Genomic DNA, 22,857 nt, shown 5'->3' on the forward strand with positions numbered 1-22,857 from the left:
TCTTATAATATTCTCACTGCCGATAGTGTAATGCCGCTCTTACTGTCATTTCTTAACAAAATCTTGGGCATATTTTAATATTATACTGAGGTGGACTAAGTACTAATACTTCAGAACCAAATTTTCAGAAAAGGAGACTACAAGAAATGTTTATTTTTGCTTTTTTTTCAAAGAATCACTCTTCCCATACAAGAATTGAATATGCTCCAGTTTGATAGTGAATTGAAGATGGTCCTTACTGCTCATGTTTTGGAGGGTTTTCCTTCACTGCTTTAAATGTTATCTCTGCTCCCTTCAAGGTCCTAAAAGGCTCATTTCTTGTTTTCATTTCAGAACTTTGGTACTTACTGCTGAGGTCTATAATTCCACCTCACCTTACCCTCCACCCCACTACTATCCTTTATCTTTCTTTTGTTCTTTTTAGTTTTTTAAAAATTTAAAGACCAGAGCTCTTTATAGACGTGGGAAGGAAAGCGAGATTGCAGGAACTGTGTCAGTGAGCAGCAAGAAAATGTTTTGAGATTGGCAGTTGTTAATGATCTCAGCAGAGTGTGTTTGGGGGCTTCTCTATCTTTGTGAGCTCTTGGCAGCACAGATCTTGTGGGGGCCTAGAACTCATTAGTAATTTTTCTGAAAAGACCTTAATGTTCATCCCTGTTTTGTCTCAAGAAAGAAGCAGGAAAATTGAATTCTGTCCCCCATTCTTGTTTATGATGAAGACAGCGATCAGATTCAGCATTTCAAGGTAGAGATCTTGGAAACACCATTTTGGGGAATGGCTATCAATTAATTAATAAAACTTTTATGATTTGTCAGAGGAAGTCTTACATCCTAGTTAGAGGGGAGCTTTTTTTCTTTCCTTCCTTGTAATGTGGTTATGGTAAACTCATCAAGTCCACTCTGTGTGTCTGTCCATTTTTTTCTTCCTTGGTAAGTAGGTATTAGAGATGGAGGAGGGGAGGAAAATCTGGGTAGATGTCAGAAAACAAAGGAAATTGTGAACCAGGAGACTGCTAAGCTCTTGGGTATAAAAGGAAGTCTGTGGAGGAAGTGGGTAGGATAGGGGAGAGAAGAGAAATGTCAAGGAAATAAATATATCACAATAGGGACTGGGATAGTGCTCCCTTACTATAACAAAATAGTGTGGCCTTAGAAATGAATCAGTTGTCTCTAAATCAGTCCTGTCTAAAGGTATTGACTGGTCTGAAGGAGTGAAAAAATATATAAATTATTCAAAATGTGACACTTGGACCTGGATTGTCAGCACGGCATCATTAGATGATCCTATGACTCAGGCCATAGAAGCGTCCTAGAAGTAAGATCATCTTGCACAGCAGCCCTTTCAGGAATCAGAAACTATACTTCTTATAAGAGGATCTAAAATATTCCCAGGAAGACAACATTATCCCTCCCTTATAATCATAATCTCCCATATTAATAGGTCCGACTGATTCCAAGTGGCTTATTAATATCAGGTTGATGCTGCTTTGAGTATAGTAACTCAGACTCCTCTATCTTGAAGATAACTAGACCTCATATAGTTTCTCACACTAACATCTGGCCAAAGGAGTGCCACTAGCACATAAAATATTTAGTACTAAAAAAAGGGGGACGTGTTAGGAAAGGTGATAAGTTATCCACTAGGTATTTTATCCTGTGAATTTTCCAGCAAAGGAATCTAGATACTGACTAAAAGGCAAAGATGCCGTGTATAATAAATACCTCAAAGCAGAGAAAAACAAATAAATAAAATAAAATATTCCCAGGCATACCAAATCCCACTCCCAAGCATATTCTTTGTATTCAAATGTACCATTTATTTGGTCCTCCACTTGGAGTATGCAATAGTCCCCTCTTATCTACAGGGGATAGGTTCCAAGACTCCAGTGAGTATCTGAAACTTCAGGTAGTACTGAACCCCTCTATATTCTATGTTTTCCCTATACATTCATAACTATGATAAAGTTTAATTTATATATTAGGCACAGTAAGAGATTAACAATGGTAACTAATAATAAAATAGAACAATTATAATGATATACTCTAATAAAAGTTATGTTAATATGGCATTATTAAGTAAATAAGGCTGAATTGAACAGTGGGACTGAGATACCTCAACAGTCAATCTGATAACTGACTAATAGGTGGGAGCACATAAGGGGTGGAGACACTGAACTAAGGAATGGTTCATGTCCCAGGCTGCATGGAGGGGACAGCACAAGATTTCATTACACTACTCAGAATGGCATGCAATTTAAAACTTATGAATTGTTTATTTCTGGAATTTTTCATATAGTATTTTAGACCATGGTTGACTGAGGGTAACTAAAACTGCAAATAACAAGGGGCCACTGTACAGGCAGGTGGAGTTTCCTATGCCTCCCGGTAAACAGAGTACTCAGTAATTATGGGAATAGTGGTAGACAAATACCATTGGTTGAGTTGAATCATTAAATATATTTATGGCACAGAATATTTGAGCTGGAAGAAATCTTGTCTAATTTCCTCATTCTATTGCTGATAAGATTGAGATCCAGAAAAATGAAGGAATTTTCCTAAAATCTCATCCCTTTACAGTCAGGGTACAGCCTAGCATCCATGTCTCCTGAGTCCTGATTCTGTTCTCTGTCCACTGCTATGCTGTTTCTATAACCCACTTATTGCTTTGCCTGATGTCTAGCTTCTGTGCATTTCATGCAGCTTGTTTCTCTCATACAAACATTTCTGTCTTGGACTAGAAATGTGGGAGCTGCAGCCCCAATGAGGTTTTGCATTGCTTCCAGCTGCGGGCAGAAACCAGAGGGCAGGTGCTCAAAAGACCCTATGAAAGGAACCAGCAGTCTTATTGCTAGTCACAACAAGCTGTAGCTTTGGCAAAAATGTACTAAGAACACTTTCCCCTTGTTTTGTAAGGAATCTGAACATCGTAGTGAGCTCTTAATAGAGGCCTGTCTACTTAATTTTAATGCAAACAAGATTATCACTTATCTGTGAGACGAAACTCTAATTAAGACTTTTCCTTGCTTAATGTTGGAAAACTACAAAAACGTTCAAATGAAATACTTTTTGTTAACTGCAAAGATAAAGCTGAGAGCAGGTAAAATATAAATTAGCATAAATTAATGCAATCTGGCAAGATTAGGCAAACTGTATTATTCCAATAAAAGCCATCCAAGAAAAGGAAAACATTTGATACATTCTCTGTTTATTTCAGATGATTTAAAAAAAATAAAAGCAAAAATATACCTTTGCAGGTGGGCCTGTAGAGGTATGTTCACCTCTGACCCCATGTATTGGTTTATTTTCTCTTTGTTTTTCTTTTCCTCTATCACTGTAAGTTAAAATGAACAAGTCAGCAGAATTTGTACTTGATCTTTCAAGATTCTGCTTTATACCACCCTATCAAATGTGTTTTACTCAGGTTTTCAAGCCAGAAATGGAACTAGTCCAGAAGCTGACCTTCTATAATAGAAAACCTATCGCAGGTACAGCAGAGTGCATAGCTGAAAAGCACAGTAAGCAGAGAGAACTGATCCCAGGTCTAACTGCCACTTTTCAGACAAACTCTATAACCTTGGGAAGCTCATTTTACCTATCCAGGCCTCAGAATCCACATTTGTTGTCTTTATCCATTGTCTTTCACCCCCTGGCTTATTTCATTTAGCATAATGCTCTCCAGATCGATCCAAGCTGTACATAAGGAAAGGAGCTCCTTCTTTCTTTCTGCTGCATAGTATTCCATCATGTAAATATATGACCTTTTTTTTATTTTATTGTTGTTCAATTATGGTTGTCTTCATTTTCTCCCCACCCCAGCCAAACCCACCTCCCTCCCCTGCTTCCACCCTCCCCCTTGGTTTTGTCCATGTGTCCTTTATAGTACTTCCTGAAAACCCTTCTCCCCACTGTCCCCTCCCCACTCTCCTCTGGCTATTGTTAATTTGTTCTTAACTTCCATGTATCTGGTTATATTTTGTTTGCTTTTTTCTTTTGTCGATTATGTTTCAGTCAAAGGTGAGATCATATGGTATTTGTCCCTCACCACCTGGCTGATTTCGCTTAGCATAATGCTCTCCAGTTCCATCCATGCTGTTGCAAAGGATATAAGCTCCTTCTTTCTCTCTGCTGCATAGAATTCCATTGTGTAAATGTACCATAGTTTTTTGATCCACTCATTTGCTGATGGGCACTTAGGTTGCTTCAAGCACTTGGCTGTTGTAAATTGTGCTGCTATGAACACTGGGGTGCATAAGTTCTTTTGGATTGGTGTTTCAGGATTGTTAGAGTATAGACCAACAATAGAATTGCTGGGTCAAAGGGCAGTTCCATTTTTAGTTTTCTGAGGAAATTCCATAGTGTTTTCCACAGTGGCTGCACCAGTCTGCATTCCCAACAGTGTTCTAGGGTTCCCTTTTCTCCACAACCTCGCCAGCACTTGTTGATTGTTGCTTTGTTTAGGATGGCCATTCTGACCGGTATGAAGTTACATCTCATTGTGGTTTTAATTTGCATTTCTCTGATGACTAGTGATGCTGAGCCCCTTTCTTTTTTTTTAATTAATTAATTTATTTTTATTCAGTTACAATTGTCTGCATTTTCTCCCCATCCCTCCACCCCACCCCAGCCAATCCCACCTCCCTCCTCCACCTCCACCCTCCCCTTTGATTTTGTCCTTGTGTCCTTTATAGTAGCTCCTATAGACCCCTCTCCCCACTATCCCCTCCCCACTCCCCTATGGCTATTGTTACAATGTTCTTAATTTCAATGTCTCTGGTTATATTTTGTTTGCTTTTTTCTTTTGTTGATTATGTTCCAGTTAAAGGTGAGATCATATGGTATTTGTCCCTCACCGCCTGGCTTATTTCACTTAGCATAATGCTGTCCAGTTCCATCCATGCCATTGCAAAGGGTATAAGCTCCTTCTTTCTCTCTGCTGCATAGAATTCCATTGTGTAAATGTACCATAATTTTTTTATCCACTCATTTGCTGATGGGCACTTAGCTTGCTTCCAGTACTTGGCTATTGTAAATTGTGCTGCTATGAACATTGGGGTGCATAGGTTCTTTTGGATGGGTGTTTCAGGGTTCTTAGGGTATAATCCCAGCAGCGGAATTGCTGGGTCAAAGGGCAGTTCCATTTTTAGTTTTCTGCAGAAATTCCATACTGTTTTCCACAGTGGCCGCACCAGTCTGCATTCCCACCAACAGTGTTCTAGGGTCCCCTTTTCTCCACATCCTCTCCAACATTTGTTTGTTGATTTGTTTATGTTGGCCGCTCTGACTGATGTGAGATGGTACCTCATTGTGTGAGCGCCTTTCATATGTCTCTGGGCCCACCGTATATCCTCCTTGGAGAAGTGTCTCTTCCGGCCCTTTGCCCACATTTTAATTGGATTGTTTGTCTTCCTAGAGTGGAGTACTATGAGTTCTTTATATATTTTGTAGATCAAACCCTTGTCTTAGGTATCACAGGCAAATATGTTTTCCCATATGGTTCATTCCCTTTTCATTTCGCTGATGTTTTCTTTTGCCATCAGAAGCTTTTTATTTTGATGAAGTCCTATTTGTTTATTCTTTCCTTTATGCCCCTTGCTCTAGGGGACACATCAGTGAAAATATTGCTGCGTGTAATATCTGAGATTTTCCTGCCTATGTTGTCCAGTAGGGTTTTTATGGTGTCATGACTTATATTTAAATCATTTATCCATTTTCAGTTTATTTTTGTATATGGTGTAAGTTGGTGCTCGAGTTTCATTTTTTTGCAGGTAACTGTCCAGGTCTCCCAACACCATTTGTTGAAGAGGCTATTTTGATTCCATTTTATGCTTCTGCCCCCTTTGTCAAATATTAATTGACCATAGAGACTTGGGTTTATTTCTGGGCTCTCTATTCTGCTCCATTGATCCATGCGTCGGTTCTTATGCCAGTACCAGACTGCTTTGATTACTGTGGCCTTGTATTATAGTTTGATATCAAGTATTGTGATCCCTCCTACTTTGTTCTTCTTTCTCAAAATTGCTGCAGCTATTTGGTGTCATTTATGGTTCCATATAAATTTCTGAAATGTTTGTTCTATATCTGTGATGTATGTCATTGGTATTTTAATAGGGATTGCATTGAATCTACAAATTACTTTGGTTAATATGGTCATTTTGATGATGTTAATTCTTCCAATCCATGATCATGGTACATGCTTCTATTTGTCTGTGTCTTCCTTATTTCTTTCTTCAGTGTTGTGTAGTTTTCTGAGTACAGATCTTTTACCTCCTTGGTTAGGTTTATTCTTAGGTATTTTACTTTTTGTTGTTGCTGCTACATCAAGTGGGGTTTATTCCCAATTTCAGTTTCTGATATTTCATTGTTGGTGTGCACAAATGCCTTCAATTTATGAATATTGCTTTTGTATCCTGTTGTTTTGTCAAATTCACTTATTAGGTTGAGTAGTTTTTTGATGGAGTCTATAGGATTTTCCATGTCATCATATGTACATAGTGACATGTACACTATCATGTCATCTGCAAACAGTGACAGTTTCATTTCCTCCTTTCCAATTTAGATGCCTTTAATTTCTTTTTCTTGTCTGATTGCTGTGGCTAGGACTTCCAATACTATGTTGAATAGGAGTGGTGAAAGTGGACATCCTTGCCTTGTTCCTGATCTTAGTGGGAAAGCTTTTAGTTTTTGCCCCTTGAGCATGATGTTGGCTATAGATCTCTCACATATGGCCTTTATTTTATTGGGGAGTGCTCCTTATATTCCCACTTTGCTGACTGTTTTTATCATAAATGGGTGTTGTGCCTTATCAAATGCTTTTTCTACATCTATTGATATGATCATGTGATTTTTGTCTTTGCTGTTATTTATGTGATGTATTACGTGTATTGATTTGCAAATATTGTACCATCCTTTCTTCCCTGGGATGAATCCCACTTGATCATGGTGTATGATCTTTTTAACATATTGCTGGATGTGGTTTGCCAATATTATGTTGAGGATTTTAGCATCTATGTTCTTCCGTGATATCGGCCTGTAGTTTTCTTTCTTTGTTGTGTCTTTATCTGGTTTTGGGATTAGGATGATGCTGGCTTCATAAAAAAGAATTTGGGAGTCTTCCCTCTTCTTGGATTTTTTGGGAATAGTCTGTGAAGAATAGGGGTTAGCTCTTCCTTAAATGTTTTGTAAAGTTCTCCTGTCAAAGCATCAGTCCAGGGCTTTTGTGTGCTGGAAGCTTTTTGATTAATGCTTCAATTTTGTCAGCTGTTACTAGTCTGTTCAGGCTTTCTGCTTCTAATTTATTCAGTTTTAGAAGATTATATATTTTAGAAATTCATTTATTTCAATCAGGTTTTCAAGTTTCTTGGCATATAGTTGTTCATAGTAATTTCTTACAATATTTTGCATTTCTGTGGAATCAGTTGTAATTTCTCCTCTTTCATTTCTGATTGTGTTTATTTGGGTCCTCCCTTTTTTTTCTTGGTGAGTCTGCTTAAAGGCTTGTTGATTTGTTTATCTTTTCAAAGAACCATCTCCTGGATTTATTAATCCTCACAATTGTTCCTTTAGTCTCTATGTAGTTTAATTGTGCTCTGATCTCAGTTTTATTTCCTTCCTTCTACTTGCTGGGGTCAAAAAGCTTAATCAAATGTCCAAGGCCACAGGGCCAGTAATTTAAAAGGCTGTAAAGGCAACCTATTTTCTTTTCTATTCTTCTAAAACCTGTCCTTGAAGCTAACACACCTGGTCATGGTTCCATTATCTTGAGTGTCAGCCATACCCAACAGCCAACACACTCTAGAGTGTTTCTGTCATCAAAGAGTTCTACTGGACATTGATGCAAAAGACTGATCCCTTAGCCTTATCTCTGTTCTATCTTGATTGGGAAAGTGGGAAGGTCACTTGATGTTACATATCTCATGATCTATGCATCAAAGGAAAATAATTTCTGGTCCCCTATGACCAAACAAAAATGTGCAGTCACTATTTTATCCCCAAGAGCCTGACACACTGTGGGTGCTCAAAAAATATTTATTCATTGGAAAACAAAGAAAACAATTAATGAAACCAGCAAAATAGGCAGTGTTCACAATTTTGTAGGAATTGGGTATTATATAATCAGAGGGAAGAAATTGTAAAATAGAATAATATCCAATTACAGAAAAAAAATAGTCCTGGTTCTTTTTAATATACTTTTCATCAATAATTTACCACTGTGTTTGCAGAGGAAGGAGACACACATGAATTTGTGTACAAACAAAGCAGGACTTCAGTTGGCTGTAATACAAAACAAAGGCATTATAATGGAACAAAGTGGAAAATTCTACAAATAATTCTCAGGCACAATATTCGTGGAAATCTAAGGGATGACAGGCAGATGTCTGACTCTGGTAGGTCCATACCTTCTTCCTTCATCCTCAGTCCTTGCCAGCACCAAGGGACACACTTTCCTTATTTAAATATATCACTTTCTCTTTGATAAATCTCTTCTGTGTTTCAAAGCATTAAACTCTTCAGGAGTCTGAAAAGGTAACAGTCATTAGAATAATTGTTCCCAAGCCATAAAAACCAGGACTTTTATTTCCAGGACTGTTATAAAATTTTTCAATTTCTTAAAAGTGTGCTTCTTTTGACCAACCTCAGTAGAATATAAGGCTTCGAGGACTGACAGAGGGATCCATCGAGGCAGCCAGACTGTGCTGATAGACACTGCAGATGCTTTACAATTCCAATCTGATGTCATGGAAGTCTTCGCACCATGAAATGCACAAGCTGAAGCATTGTGTGCAGAGCTGGCTTGTATTTCAGGGCTTTTTGTTTAAACTTTACCTTTTGATGAATACTTTTGTAAGGTTGTGGAACTTGTTTGGGGCAATAGAAAGCAGGAACTCCACATCTGGATCCTTGGATCTGTACAGCTGTGTGACCACAGAGAAGTCACGTCCTTTCTTTGGGTCTCAGTGGCCTCATCTACAAAATGGGGATATGACACTTCTGGCACATTAAAACTTATAAAGTTCAAAATAAGAAATAGAGGTGAAGGCACTTTGAAAGTTTAAAGCACTCCAGACAAGCTTGGTGGTGTTATGACTAACTGGAACATTCAGACAAAGTTTGTTCATGACCATAGCTACTTACTCTTTCCCTTTTATAGAATTCAGAGGCAAAGTAGAACCTACTCACCACCCATTCAGTACCTGAACGTGGCCTTTGAGAACATCCACCCTGAAAAAGTCTGTAGCAATTGCTTGGTTTTTAGTAGTGAAAATTATAATAATATTATTTAAAATTGCAGGCATTTTCAAATGAACCTCCCAGCCCTGGGAGGGGGTTCTATTATTATCCTCATTTTCAGGTGAGGAAACCAAGGCTCAAGAGAAGTGAGATACCCTGCACCAGGCCACACAGGTACTAAAGAGCAGAGCTGGGGTTGAAACCCAACTCTGATTCCAGAGCCTATGCTCTTGACCCTCACACTTCTTAAATAATATACTACATGTACTTTAAAAAGGAATAATAGCTGCTTCTTATGGAATGCTTACAGTGCACTAGGCAAAATTCTTCCCATTTCACAGCGGTTACTCAGAAATGGTAAGCAGCTTGCCTGAAGTCTCCAGCAAGTTAGAGGCAGAACCAGGATCAGACATTATGCCCATCTCATTTCCTAGGGGCTGACTTTCCAACCCTGCCCTGCACCAAGAAGCTGAGTGGGCAGCTCCACCCTGTATTATCCCCCTGACTAAAGCAAGTGTGATCAAAAAAGAACTAGGAGTTACAGAGCTTAATGACTTCCCAATGAGTTTGCTTAATGTGCTGTCTAAGTCACTCTTACCAGAAGCACCCATGATGCTTGTTTAAGTGCCCAGCCCATCACATCCCTTCAGACATGCTGCTCCAGATCAGCAAATCCAAGAGACAATGCTGAGCCAGGGCCATGGGGTAAATATTTGGTTCCCTGGATACAGCTGCAAGTGTTGGGTGAGATTTCCTCTCACAAATCTTGTTCCTTCTGAGAGAAGCAGAAGGGAACTGAGATTAGAAAGAGCAGTAATAGAAATGGGGAGAAATTTGCTGACAGAGCACAATGACATGTGCTCAATCCTGCTTGTAAATGAAAATGCTGAAAACAGCTCTCACCAATACTTCAAGGTCATGGTAGCTTCCCTCAGCAGGGAAAAGCATGCCAATGGTTTGATAGATTCCAGAAGGAGAGTAGCACAGTGAGTTGGAATTTGGTAATTAAGAGAAAAAGAAGTCACTCAGTTTCCAATGAAATTTGGACATTAGAAATGGTAGAAAGCTCAGAAGTGAAGTGGGAAATTCATTCATTCCACATATATTTGTTAAGCCCCATGAGGGGCTAGGCACTGTCCTAGAAGATAGCAAAGCAGCAGTAAATGAAACATTCTGGTGGCAAATGACAGTGAGCATGAGAGGTGCAGTCCTCAGTCAGGAGAACCTCAGAGGTGAGCTTGCTCACAGGGGATTTTATTGGAAGTATGTGTAATAATAAATTACATAGTTATACATGAATCTTTGACTGCACATGAGGTCTGCACCCCAGCCCCCAGTGCTGCTGAAGGGTTAATGGAGCCCCAGTCACCTTTCATGATGGCCTCTGTTTGCCAAGCTCCACGCCAGGCATCCTGAGCACAGTTGCTCTGTTGGGAGATGCATTAGTCCCATTTTAAAGACGTACAAAATAAGTCCTAGGAAAGTTAAGTGTGCGGGGCATTCATCACAGTTCTGTCTGAATTTGGAGGCTCCGTTCTTTCATCTTTGCCATATGGTCTCTAAATGGCCTCAATATCCTGACATCGTGCTATGAGCACACACTCTTGCCAAGACCTCCTTCTCCCACTGAGCTTCCCCAGGGCGTGATGCTCAGTATTAAACAAACAGCTCTCTGTGGAAAAGGGCATCGATTTGTAGCATTTATTTGCCAATTTCCATGGTGTAAATGCTCTCGCCATGACTGATTTCATGTTACCAATTAACATGACTTAGCTGGGAAGAGATGAGCACACCATTAATTACCATGGCTACCATACAGATTCAGTAGACATAAATCACCTCAAAAACAAAGATAATAGTGAAATGTCATAAAATAATTGGAAAGTGACAAGTTTTAAGCATTTATTCCCTTTGCTTTTTTTTTAAGATTTTATTTATTTATTTAGAGAGAGGAGAAAGGAAGGAGAAAGGGAGAGAAACATCAACGTGTGGTTGCCCCTCATGGGTCCCCAACTGGGGACCTGGCCTGCAACCCAGGCATGTGCCCTGACTGGGTATCTAACCAGCGGGCCTTTGGTTCGCAGGCCTGCGCTCAACCCACTGAGCTACACCAGCCAGGGCTTATTTCCTTTGCTTTTAATGTAACTTATTTCATTGTAAGTTCATAAACTTTAATTTTTAATATTAGTTATGCTTAACTGCCAGCTTGAAAATGGGGCAGTGGGCCCTTAGAGTCTGTTGTGAAAGACCCCTTGTCACCACTCCCCCTCTTGAAGGGTTCTTTGTCCAACATTCTATTCCCTGGTATTCTCCCAGAAATCTTTTTGGGCTCCTTTTTTTATATTCCTTTTGTCTTCCTGACCTGTGACCTTTCAATTTTGTTTTAACCCTTGAATATTGTGTTAGCTTCAAGAAAAGACTGAATCTCATTTGAAAACACAACATGCATTAGGTGACAAAAATATTTCTTCACTAAATATTAGAAGTGTCTAAGATGAAAGGGAATGTTTCTTCAGTGATGTTAACTTCAGTCCTGGACATTATGATTAAGAATTTTTCTATATTGTCCCAAATGCGTTTTACTTTTCTGTTTTCCCAGTTTGGTAATGCTCTTCTAAATCCCCTACCCAAATATGGCAGTGCCACCAGCCAAGCTAGGCTCTGGATCTAATACAATCTGTTTGTATGGATTATAAACTTCCTAAAGACTTATTTTAGCCTTCACTTCTATATGGACCACTTAGAACAAAGAGACTTTGAAAAGCATAAGTCAGAGACATTTTAACAGGGTTGATGAAAAATTGAAACATGAAAACTCTGACAATGAGTGAGTATTTGAAAATTAATGTAAAGTTGGTTTAGGTTTTCTATTTAAGTTTTGTTTATTTTTAGGTTTCAGGGCAATGTATGTGATTTGTTTGCTCTGTGAATGGCTTATATTCAGCTCAGAATTCCAAGTGAATAAACAGTACCTAGACTATCTGTAACTTACAAGCACTGCCATTTATTTTTAAAATCTCTTCACCCTAGCTGTGCTTGTCTTTACTTCTAAGTTTTTGAAAAGTGCAGTACTTTTGCTCCTTGCTACAGACTGTTTTTCATGGAAAAGGAGAAAACTGACGTTTGGCAAAGTGGAAAGTTTCCAGACCACAGAGTATCTGCTACTTACATAATTGCTGAAACCAAAATTTCCACTTTCTACAAGGCGCCTGGAGAACTTCGTTTTTGGTCAACCTGACTGGCACACCAAACTAAAATCCCCCACAGCCCACAGGCTATACTCTAGGCTTTTCTTGGTTACACTTTGTGACTTCCTGTTGACAGTATCTGTGCCCTCCCTTGTTTTTTTTTTTCTTTTTTGACTCATTGATACTGTATTGTGACATCTAAAAATATAGCCTAACAACTGGTCTTAAATAAAGAGGATATTTCTTTCTGGAAAAAACAGCACAAATATCCTGCATGATTTTCTGAAAATAAACATTTGACAGTCTCTCATCTAAGTTTCTCATTGGAAAAGTGCAGAGTATTTATAAAGAGAATCCTGCTTTTTACTGCAGCTTTTTCCATGAAGAAGCTTCCATGAAGATGTGTTGCCTGTTTTCCCCCTTGTCATTCAGTGAACTCCTTTTTGAAATTGGCTGAGCCCCTTATTAGTCAGGAACCTCAGGCAAGTTATTCTCAACTTCTTTGTGGTCTGTTTCTTCAGTGTGAAATGAAGGGCACATTTATTTCAGGGGATTTGTGAGAATTCAATGGATAAAATGTATCTCAGAGCACATGACAAAGACAATGCAGGCAGCACACATTCATCTCCACATCCTGTTGGTGAGAACGAAAGTGGCTGACACAAGCCACCATCTGGTCACAGTCAGATAAGGCTCAAGAGTTTGCAAGAGTTCCCAGCTTTGGGCACACGGGCAGCTAAAAACGGGGTTCTTGAGTTAGCTTGTTGATTTATCACTAAGAAATTAAAATGGAATTAATTTTACATTTTGTGTTGCTCAATCCTTACAGGGTTTAACTGGTAGATTTTCAACTTGAGTATGACAGTTTGACCTCTTATTAATCCAGCTTAACTTTTTTCCTGAGAAAAATGTTCATCCAACTCAAAATAACCACTTACAGTTAACATAACAACAGTTAAAAACTTACAAATCATTTCCACTACTGATGGTACTCATTGCACTGGGGTAAAGCTGATAAGGCACGTTAGGTACTTAGCACAGACCCTAACAATCAAACTCCGCCCAGTAAACAAAGTTTATTACGGGTGACAGGATTATCACCTGTACCTTTTGTGTAGATTTTAGGTTCAATCCTCACTAGTACTATAAGAGACAAAGCTAAATGGGACTGATTCTTATTATTCCCGTTTCTCGGAGGTACAAACTAAATTCAATCGTCAAGCTGAGACATGAGCCTATCCCTCCTGATTCTAAACCCCTGTGCACTCCTCAGGGACACCAGCCTGGGGTGGCCTGATGGCCTGCAGCTCCAGACCTAATAAGTTGTTTTGTTCTTTCTTTCTTCCTTTGAAACCTGGCCTTTATTTATGCCAGCCTCAGGAGATCTGGCTATACTCTGATAAGGAATTGTCTTTTATGAGAACACCTTCTCCAGGGACAATCTGCCAAAGCTGACCAAAATTGCTTGCCAGGTGGACACTAGAGCTGCAGAAATGTCTGTCCCCTGGCCAGCCTTTCTTGTTTGCTGTCCTCCAACCTCTGCCACAGAAAGGAGCTTGCAGTTGAGTGCTATTGTCCAGAAAACAGGGTCATCCCTCCCATCTCCGCTGGGAGTTGCTTGTTAAGAGCAGCAGTTCACTATAAGTTCTTTCCATCAATTTCCTCATTTCTTATGTTTCCTGGGTAAGCACAGAGTTTTGAAGTAAGTTTTGCACACAATAAGAAATTCATTCCAGTTGGGCTATTTCAGAGCCCTTACTGTTATCTAAAAATAATGTATATACTGGTTAATAGTTTATTTTCTTCTTTTTATCTCTAGAGCAGTTGTTTTTTTATTCTTGTATTATTTTTGTTAATTATTGTATTACTTTTTTTTTAAATATATTTATTGCTTATGCTATTACAGGTGTCCCATTCCCCCCCCTTCACTCCATCCTGCCCTCCCCCTCCCTCCCACATTCCCCCGCTATAGTTCATGTCCATGGGTCATACTTATAAGTTCTTTGGCTTCTACATTTCCTATACTATTCTTACACTTCCCCCGTCTATTTTCTACCTGCCATTTATGATACTTATTCTCTGTACCTTTCCCCCCTCTCTCCCCCTCCCACTCCCCTATTGATAACCCTTCATGTGATCTCCATTTCTGTGGTTCTGTTACTGTTCTAGTTGTTTGCTTAGTTTTCTTTTGTTTTGGTTTTAGGTGCGGTTGTTAATAACTGTGAGTTTGCTGTCATTTTTACTGTTCCTATTTTTTATCTTCTTTTTCTTAGATAAATTCCTTTAACATTTCATATAATAAGGGCTTGGTGATGATGAACTCCTTTAACTTGACCTTATCTGAGAAGCACTTTATCTTCCCTTCCATTCTAAATGATAGCTTTGCTGGATACAGTAATCTTGGATGTGGGCCCTTGCCTTTCATGACTTGGAGTACTTCTTGCCAGCCCCTTCTTGCCTGTAAGGTCTCTTTGGAGAAATCAGCTGACAGTCTTATGGGAACTCCTTTGTAGGTAACTGTGTCCTTTTCTCTTGCTGCTTCTAAGATTCTCTCCTGTTTCATCTTGGCTAATGTAATTATGATGTGCCTTGGCGTGTTCCTCCTTTGGCCCTGCTTCTTTGGGATTCTCTGAGCTTCCTGGACTTCCTGGAAGTCTATTTCCTTTGCCAGACTGGGGAAGTTCTCCTTCATTATTTGTTCAAATAAGTTTTCAATTTTTTGTTCTTCCTCTTCTCCTTCTGGCACCCCTATAATTTGGATGTTGGAACATTTAAAAATGTCCTGGAGGTTCCTAAGTCTGTCCTCATTTTTCTGAATTCTTGTTTCTTCATTCTTTTCTGTTGGATGTTTCTTTCTTCCTCTGGTCCACACTGTTGATTTGAGTCCCAGTTTCCTTCGCATCACTATTGGTTCCCTGTACATATTCCTTTGTTTCTCTTAGCATAGCCTTCATTTTTTCATCTTATTTGTGACCAAATTCAACCAATTCTGTGAGCATCTTAATAACCAGTGTTTTGAACTGTGCATCTGATAGGTTGGCTATCTCTTCCTCGCTTAGTTGTATTTTTTCTGGAGCTTTGAAGTGTTCTGTCATTTGAGCCTTTTTTTTTTTTTTTTTTTTTTTGTCTTGGCACGTGTTAAAGGGGCAGAGCCTTAGGTGTTCACTGGGGCCGGGTAATGCTGGTTGCTGCGCTGTGACGCTGTACATGGGGGAGGGGCCGAGAGGGAGCAATGGCACCCGCTCCACTCTCTGCCAGATTTCAGTCACTCCTTCTGTTACCCACAATCAAACTTGGCCCCTCTAGTGCTGATTCCTGAGTGGGTGGACTTGTGCACGCTCTAGGCCCCTGTTGTTCTCTCCAATGACCTCTCCTGTGAGTCTGGGAGTTTCTCCTGCTGCCGCCTCAACCCCCACGGGTGTTTTCAATCAGAGGTTTGAGGCTTTATTTCCCCGAGCTGGAGCCCTGGGTTGCGGGGTCTGTTTCGCTCCCCCGCTGTTCCTCCCAGTTTATCTATGCGCGAATGTGGGGCTGAGGGTGGGGTCTGCTAGCTGTCGCACTGCCTGCCCAGTTGGTTCCACAATCTGACACCTCTCTAGGTCCACCAGCAGCGTTGCTGCGAGTCCTCTCCACCCGGCTGCCGGTCTCCACCCCTCCTACCAGTCTGGATGAATGTTTCTTCTTTATCTCCTTGGTTGTCAGATTTCCATGAAGTTCTATTTCCTGTCAGTTCTGGTTGTTTTTGTTTTTAAATTGTCGTCCTTCTTTTGGTTGTGCCAGGAGGCGCAGTGTGTCTACCTACGCCTCCATCTTGACTGGAAGCCGTATTACTTCTACAGCAGTTGTTTTAAACTAGGGATGGTTTTGTTCCCCAAGAGACTTTTGGTAGTGTCTGGAGACATATTTGCTTGTCACAAGACATGGCAGGGTGAGGTGGGGTGTTACTGGCATCTATTGGATGCAGACCAGAATGCTGCAAACATCCCACAATGCACAGGACAGCCCACAACAGAATTATCCAGCCACAAATGTCAGTAGTGCCAAAGCTGAAAACCTGCACTCTAGCACAAGCTTCAGAGACATTGGCCTTGCTGATCTCATTTGCGGATATATATTAGTACCCGGTGTAGTAGTGCTTGCACTTAGAAGTGCTCAGCAAATATCAGTTGAGTAAATAAATGAGCAGATGATCCAGAGATTTTCCACACTGACTTATTGCATTGTGTGCTAGAGTACATCTTGAGCACAGCGTAATGTGGAGTCAGGCCCAGGCAGTCACACAACTGATTGATATCATCCTGTACCCAAAGTGTTCACACATGAAAGAGCCAGCAGCCTAACAGGTGGGGATGAATTCCATCCTGAGGCTCAAAAGAAATCAATAGCAAACACGTACACAGGAGCCCATTTTTAGAAGTTGCCCATACTTCTTCAGTACAGAGCCAGGAGATAGCCAAGCATGTTCATTACAGAAGCCTTGCTTCTCCTCTAGTCTTATTTCTAGTTGAGCCAGAAAACTGTGGTTTGGGGAACACAGATCCAGCTTTTCTAGAACAGTGTTGTACTTGGCAATCAAATATGTGAAATCCCTCAGCTATGTGTGATTTAATACATAAGGCTCATCAGATGGGACATATAACAGAAGTAATACAACATAGCAGTGAAGAGCATGGGCTCTGCAATCAGGGTGCCTGCATTTATGTCCTAAGCTGCCCTTTCCTATCTGTGACCTTGTGTGGTGGGTACGGTCAGTCACATACCTTCTGTGAGCCTCAATTTTCTCATCTGTACAATGAAGCTAGTATTGGAATCTACCTCACAGGGTTGTATGAATTAATTTAAATGGCCCTTGTAAATTAAAGCTAGGACACTGGACAGAGCCAGGCACACAGTTAGCTGCCATTACTCATCAGCATTTTTCCTAAGGCAGATAGTTAATTTTGTCTTTGGTAAACTGAATTTACCACCTCTTTATCACTCCCAACTCCTGCCCATTTTCCTTTCTTCCTTTGTTCCTTTTATGCCCCCTCTTTTTCTTCGTCTCTCCAGTCCCTCTTTTTCCTCCTCTTCTTCCAATAAACCTGAGAGAAAGAGAGAGAGGGAGAGAGAGATACGTACCAGAGTCCTGCTTTTTTACAACTAATGGAATATGAGATTCTATCCCAGGTCATACCTACATGACCCCCTCTGCAATTCAGTTCAACCATCTATAAAGTGTAAATGTCTTACCTCTTAAGGTTATTGAAGGAAGATACTGTGTGTGTGGAGTGCTTAGAGTCCTGGGGCATCCAGCAAGTGCTTAATAGAAGCTAGGAGAATCATTTATCGATACTGAGAAAGCAGCTCCCAATGACTACACATTGGGAGGGAAGTGCCCTTGAAACATGAGGGAAAAATCACAGCTGTCGTAGCTTGGAGACATCTGTGTCAGTAAAGACCATTATCTGAACACAAGCGTCAACAGCTCACGTTCAGTTAACACCCACAGATGGTATAAAGGGGCCCTGTTCAGCTGGAGTTGACATCATTTGAGTGAAATATAAAACTCCATCCACTCAACAGAACCTAAAGTAAGAATGTCCTAGATACATGCTTTCTGCCTCTCTCCGGTTCCTCCAGAGTAACTCATCTGATAAGGAGTTTAATAGCACACTTTGTTCTCTGGATGGAGAGCTAGCTTTGTATGTGTAAGTCTGTCTGGGCCAAGGCTTGGGAGATGTTTTAGAACATCCTCATTTAGCATTATGCTCTATAAATTTAAATCATTTGTGAATTTTTTCATTGTTCACTGTGTCTAGGTTCCGAATAGTTGAGGTTCCTTCACTGGGCAGATATTTATTTACCACATTCTCACTATGTACCCAGCACTGTTCTAGGCCCTGGGGATACAATGGTGAACAAATCAGTCAGGGTGTCTCCTATGAATTTACCTTGCAATGGTGAAAGATAGACAAGGATGAACAAAAAAAATGGAAGGGAAATAGTAGCTGTAAAGAAATGAAAGCAGCGTGGTATGGGAGAGCTCTACTTTATCTGAGGATAGGGAAGGCCTCCTGGAAATGGCATCATTTGATTTAAGGTCTGGGAGAAGCAAATGCACCCAATCATGCAATGATCTGGGAAAGGGTAGTGCAGACAGAGGGAACAACATACTCAAAGTCTTGAAGTAGAAACGAGCTTTTGTTCTAAGGAGGAAAAAGGAGCCAGTGTGGCTAGTGTGGAAAGGCAAGGCAGATAGGTGTATTGGAGATAATAATTAGAGAGTGGGGGCACAGAAAATGCAGACATTGTTGGTGAGCTGAAGATTCTCCACTGTGGTACATGACAAGCCAGTGGGTAATTTTAAGTAAAGTAAAGGGATTGATCTGTATTTTAGAGATATCACTACATGGCCATGCAGAGATTGCACCATCATGGGGCTCAGCAAAAAGCATGCAGCATGGACAGATAGCTGATGTTTCATATATCCAGGCAAGGGACAATGGTGGGTTATACTCTGGATGAGAAACGCCAAAAAATCTTGAGGAGCTATGCTAAGTTTTCAGAAAAGGTCAAAAGGGAATGTGGGTGGGCAGGAGGGGGCAGGTAAGCTTGCTGCTTCCTTAGAAAACTTTCATACTTCTGTGTCCCAAAGAACTACTAAACCAAAGCAGGCTGGGGTTCTGCTCTTTTTTATAGCTGTTATTTCCTATTGCTCTCTAAGCTGATCCCAGGCACCCTGAATGGTCCCACACTGCCTTGTGCTGACTCACCTTTAGGCTTCTCTCTCTCCTCTTCTAAATGAGGTAGTGGGGTAGGGATTGGAGGAGGGGTATAATCACACAGAATGAGCCCCACTTTGGGCTCTACTCCACTAGAGTGCTCCTGGAAGCTAAAGGTCTGGTCTGAGGCCAATTCTTACTTCCCTCCTGATCTTCCTCATTTGACCAGTGACCAGAGGGACAGGTCCCTCTACCAACATGCAGCACTTACTCTGAGAACCTGCTCTGTCACCTGGGCAGCACATGCAGGGCAGCCACAGTTCAAAGTGGGATATTAACCCGACATGCGCAGTCAGTCTCCATATTCCTGGTCTCTAACGGAGCGGGAGGCAGTGGGAAGTGCCTCAAGTCTGGGTAGGTGCTACCTGAACTTTCCAAAGAGATCATCTTTATGTTTTTTATTCCATACGAGGCATTGATGCTTTTGGCCATTACTGGGTAGGGGTCAAATCTGAAATTTCTGATGGTCTCTGTGGGGTTCAAAAGTGATTCTTTGTACCTCAATTTCACACACAAAGAGGAAATTTCTTATGGAAAGAAATTTGCACTTTTTAGGAACTCCTTAAAATGAAGTGTAGTGGCTTAACTTAGCAAACCGGTTTTTGTCTTGAATGAGTGGACTGAAGAGCTAAACAGAGAAGACTCTTCCATCTTAAAGAAGGAAGTTTGTAATGAGAAATGCTCATTTACTTATTCTTCTCCTAAATGGAATTATAGAACTCCTGTTTTTGTAAAGAAAGCAAATTGTCAGGATAACCAAGTAGAATGTGAAATGGAAAGCCAATATATTTCATTTCTTCCATGGGTAATAATTACATTGAAAAATGGGGTAGCCCTGACTGATGTGGTTCTGTGAGTTGGGCATCATCCCACAAATCAAAAGGTCACCAGTTCTATTCCTGGTCTGAGCACAAGCCTGTGTTGTGGACCAGGTATCAATTGGGGGTGTGTGAGAGGCAACTGATCGATGTTTCTCTTGCACATCGATGTTTCTCTCCATTTCTCCCTCCCTTCCCTTCTCTAAAAAAAAATAAAGTCATTTAAAAAAAGAAAACAAAAGAAAAGAAAAATAGGGTATTAACAAACACAAGTTCAGGAGCTAGTCTGTCACAACTGGAATCCCAGCTCTGCCTCTTAATACCTATGTAACCCTTAGCAAGTTACTTGGCCTCTCTGTGCCTCAGTTTCTTCAACTGTAAAATACAGATAATAGAGATATTTACCTCATAGCATTAAATGAGTCACTATACATTAAATATATTGAATGTTCTCAATAAAATTAGGTGCTGTTTTATTTTTAAAATTGTTTCTGTATTTATAGATATAATTATTGTGATATATGGATAGTTTCCTACAAATATAACTCCTGTTGTTGAAACTAGAAGATAAAACATCAATGGGACTCATGTTTTAAATAAATAAGAAATGCCTAGTTTGGTATTTTCTTTTTTTCTTTTATGTAGTTATAGGGTTCTTTTTTATTAAAAAAATCACCTGGTAGCAAAAATGCATTTGAATAAGGTGGTACTATTTATTAGGTGAATAACCTGTGTGCAGCACTTATGCTCTGGCCTCAAGGTCACTGTGCTGAGTTTTAATCTCCAGTCTCCCATTAACTAGCTGTGTGGCCTTGGGCAGATCCATTCCTTAGTTTCCCCAGATCTCAAATAAGCCATGTTTATTAGATGCCTTGAAAATTCTTTCTATTTACAACCTCTACACTTCCAACTACTTCTAGCCAATGCACTTTTCTCTGGAACCAAAAGGATTTTTTATGCCCATTTAGGACACTTTGTTGTCCCTTTTTTGCCCACTCATCTCACCATCAAGAAAGGGCTTTCTGTGGGGTTGCATGGGAGGCTATCCCCAAGCTGACACTTTGCAGTATACTGAACACCATGCATAGCTAATTGCTGAAGAGCTTGGGCTTTGGGTTTGGGTCTAGTTCTGCCATTTATGAATCTTGTTTTTATAATCTCTTTAACATCATTCATTCATAATATTGGGATAAAACTATCTACCTCATGTGAGTATCAGAGGATATTAATCTGTGAAAAGTGCTTAGTGCAATGCCTAGAACATAGAATATGCCTGTTAGTTGTTTTATTACTGTTATTGTTAAAAGGCACACTGAATGCACACAGGAACCAGTGGGCCCCCTTTTTCTTTATTTCTGCTCCATCACCTCTGGAAAATATTTCTGCCATGTGATTGTTAATCAGCTTGTTAACTTTACCTGTTGTTTATCTTCTTTAAAATGGGTTAGTAATCTTATTAAAAAGCTTCTTCTTTTTTTAATGGGAGAATAGATGGATTACAGAAAGATTTAGCTGATTGTTTGCAATTTTCAAGCCAATAAGGACTATAATAAATGTGGCCCTCAGAAGTGGTTTATGTCCCTCTCAGGATGTCACATGGAAAGCAGTCAGGACCTTCCTTATAAGTAACGTCCAATCAGGACGTTACTTATGGTTTCTCCGAAAAAGTAACAGAGCTACTAAGGGATGAGATATGATTTTGAGTTTGAGTCTGGCTTAGAACTACTGTGCAAGTTACATCATTTCTCAAGCCTCAGTTTCCTAGTCACTGAAATGAGATCCCCCTTCATGGGCTTGTGTAGAGGTTGAAATGCTACACATTGATCAGGGTTAAGTGTCAGCACTTTGCCTGCTGCACAATGTCTTTGACGTAGGTGGAGTCTCTTTCTTAGTATCACATGAACTTGAATCAGGGTTTGCTAATTCACATGACGGGACTCCCAGAAACCTGCAGGTAATAGGGTTAGGTGAGCCAGAGACCACACACCTCATCTAGACAGGAAGCTGCTCTGCCCCACCTGGGCCAGATGTTGCCATGGAGGAAACCCAACCCACTGTTTCCAGGCCTTACCATCCAGATTTTTATTAAATGACATCTCCTGATTTATGGTATTATCAACTATAATTTGTTTATAAGCATTGTCTTGATAAACAAAATACATCCACCACCTTTCAAATTTCAATTTAAGTAAGTGACAAGAGCAGGACTTTCTGTTGCTGTTGATGATCAAATCAGCCCTGTGACTTCCCAGAGCAGCCATCCTCACAGAGAGGAAAGGGCTTGGTGAACTCTGTACACAAATGTGCAGAGTGGTATAAAACTGTAGCATTTTTCTCCCCATCTTCTGCACTGCTGTTCTCTAGCATATATCTTATCACATCACACAGTGAGGTGTTTGTTCAGAACTCCTCCCCACAAAATGCCAGCCTTGCTCTTGGCCATTGTGTTGTCATTGGTGGGAGCATCAGTGATTATGAATTGACAACCTTACCATATTAAACAACATCATTGGGGGAAGTTCATCCTTTGGAAACCTTTTGCCTTGGTTTACAGTGTAGATACTCGTGGTGTCTTATGAAGATGCTTTTAGTTGCAAGAAGCAGAATCCAACTCAAGTTAGCTTAAGAGAGAGGGGGAAATGTGGATTTATTGAAGGAATACAGGGGTGTTTCATTGAACCCAAGGACAAAAATTCACCCAGACCAGTGGAAGGACTAGAAGTGATGGGAAGACATAGGGACAGAGACAGCAATTCTCTCAGCTGTTCCTCTCAGGCTGCAGGATTTCTCCTGCCTTCAATTAGCTGCTCATCTTCTTCCTTCTCTCTGCATATGGCTTTCCTTCTCCTCCACACATGGCAG

The 22,857-nt window shown here is 40.3% G+C and overlaps 1 protein-coding gene across 7 annotated transcripts in view; it reads left to right on the forward strand.

Moving 5' to 3' along the window:
• The window catches only part of FRMD4B (FERM domain containing 4B), a 428,456-nt gene that overhangs the window by 268,766 nt on the left and 136,833 nt on the right, over positions 1–22,857 (forward strand). The window lies entirely within an intron of this gene.

This window comes from Desmodus rotundus, chromosome 8 (assembly GCF_022682495.2).
Source record: "Desmodus rotundus isolate HL8 chromosome 8, HLdesRot8A.1, whole genome shotgun sequence".
Taxonomy (NCBI): domain Eukaryota; kingdom Metazoa; phylum Chordata; class Mammalia; order Chiroptera; family Phyllostomidae; genus Desmodus; species Desmodus rotundus.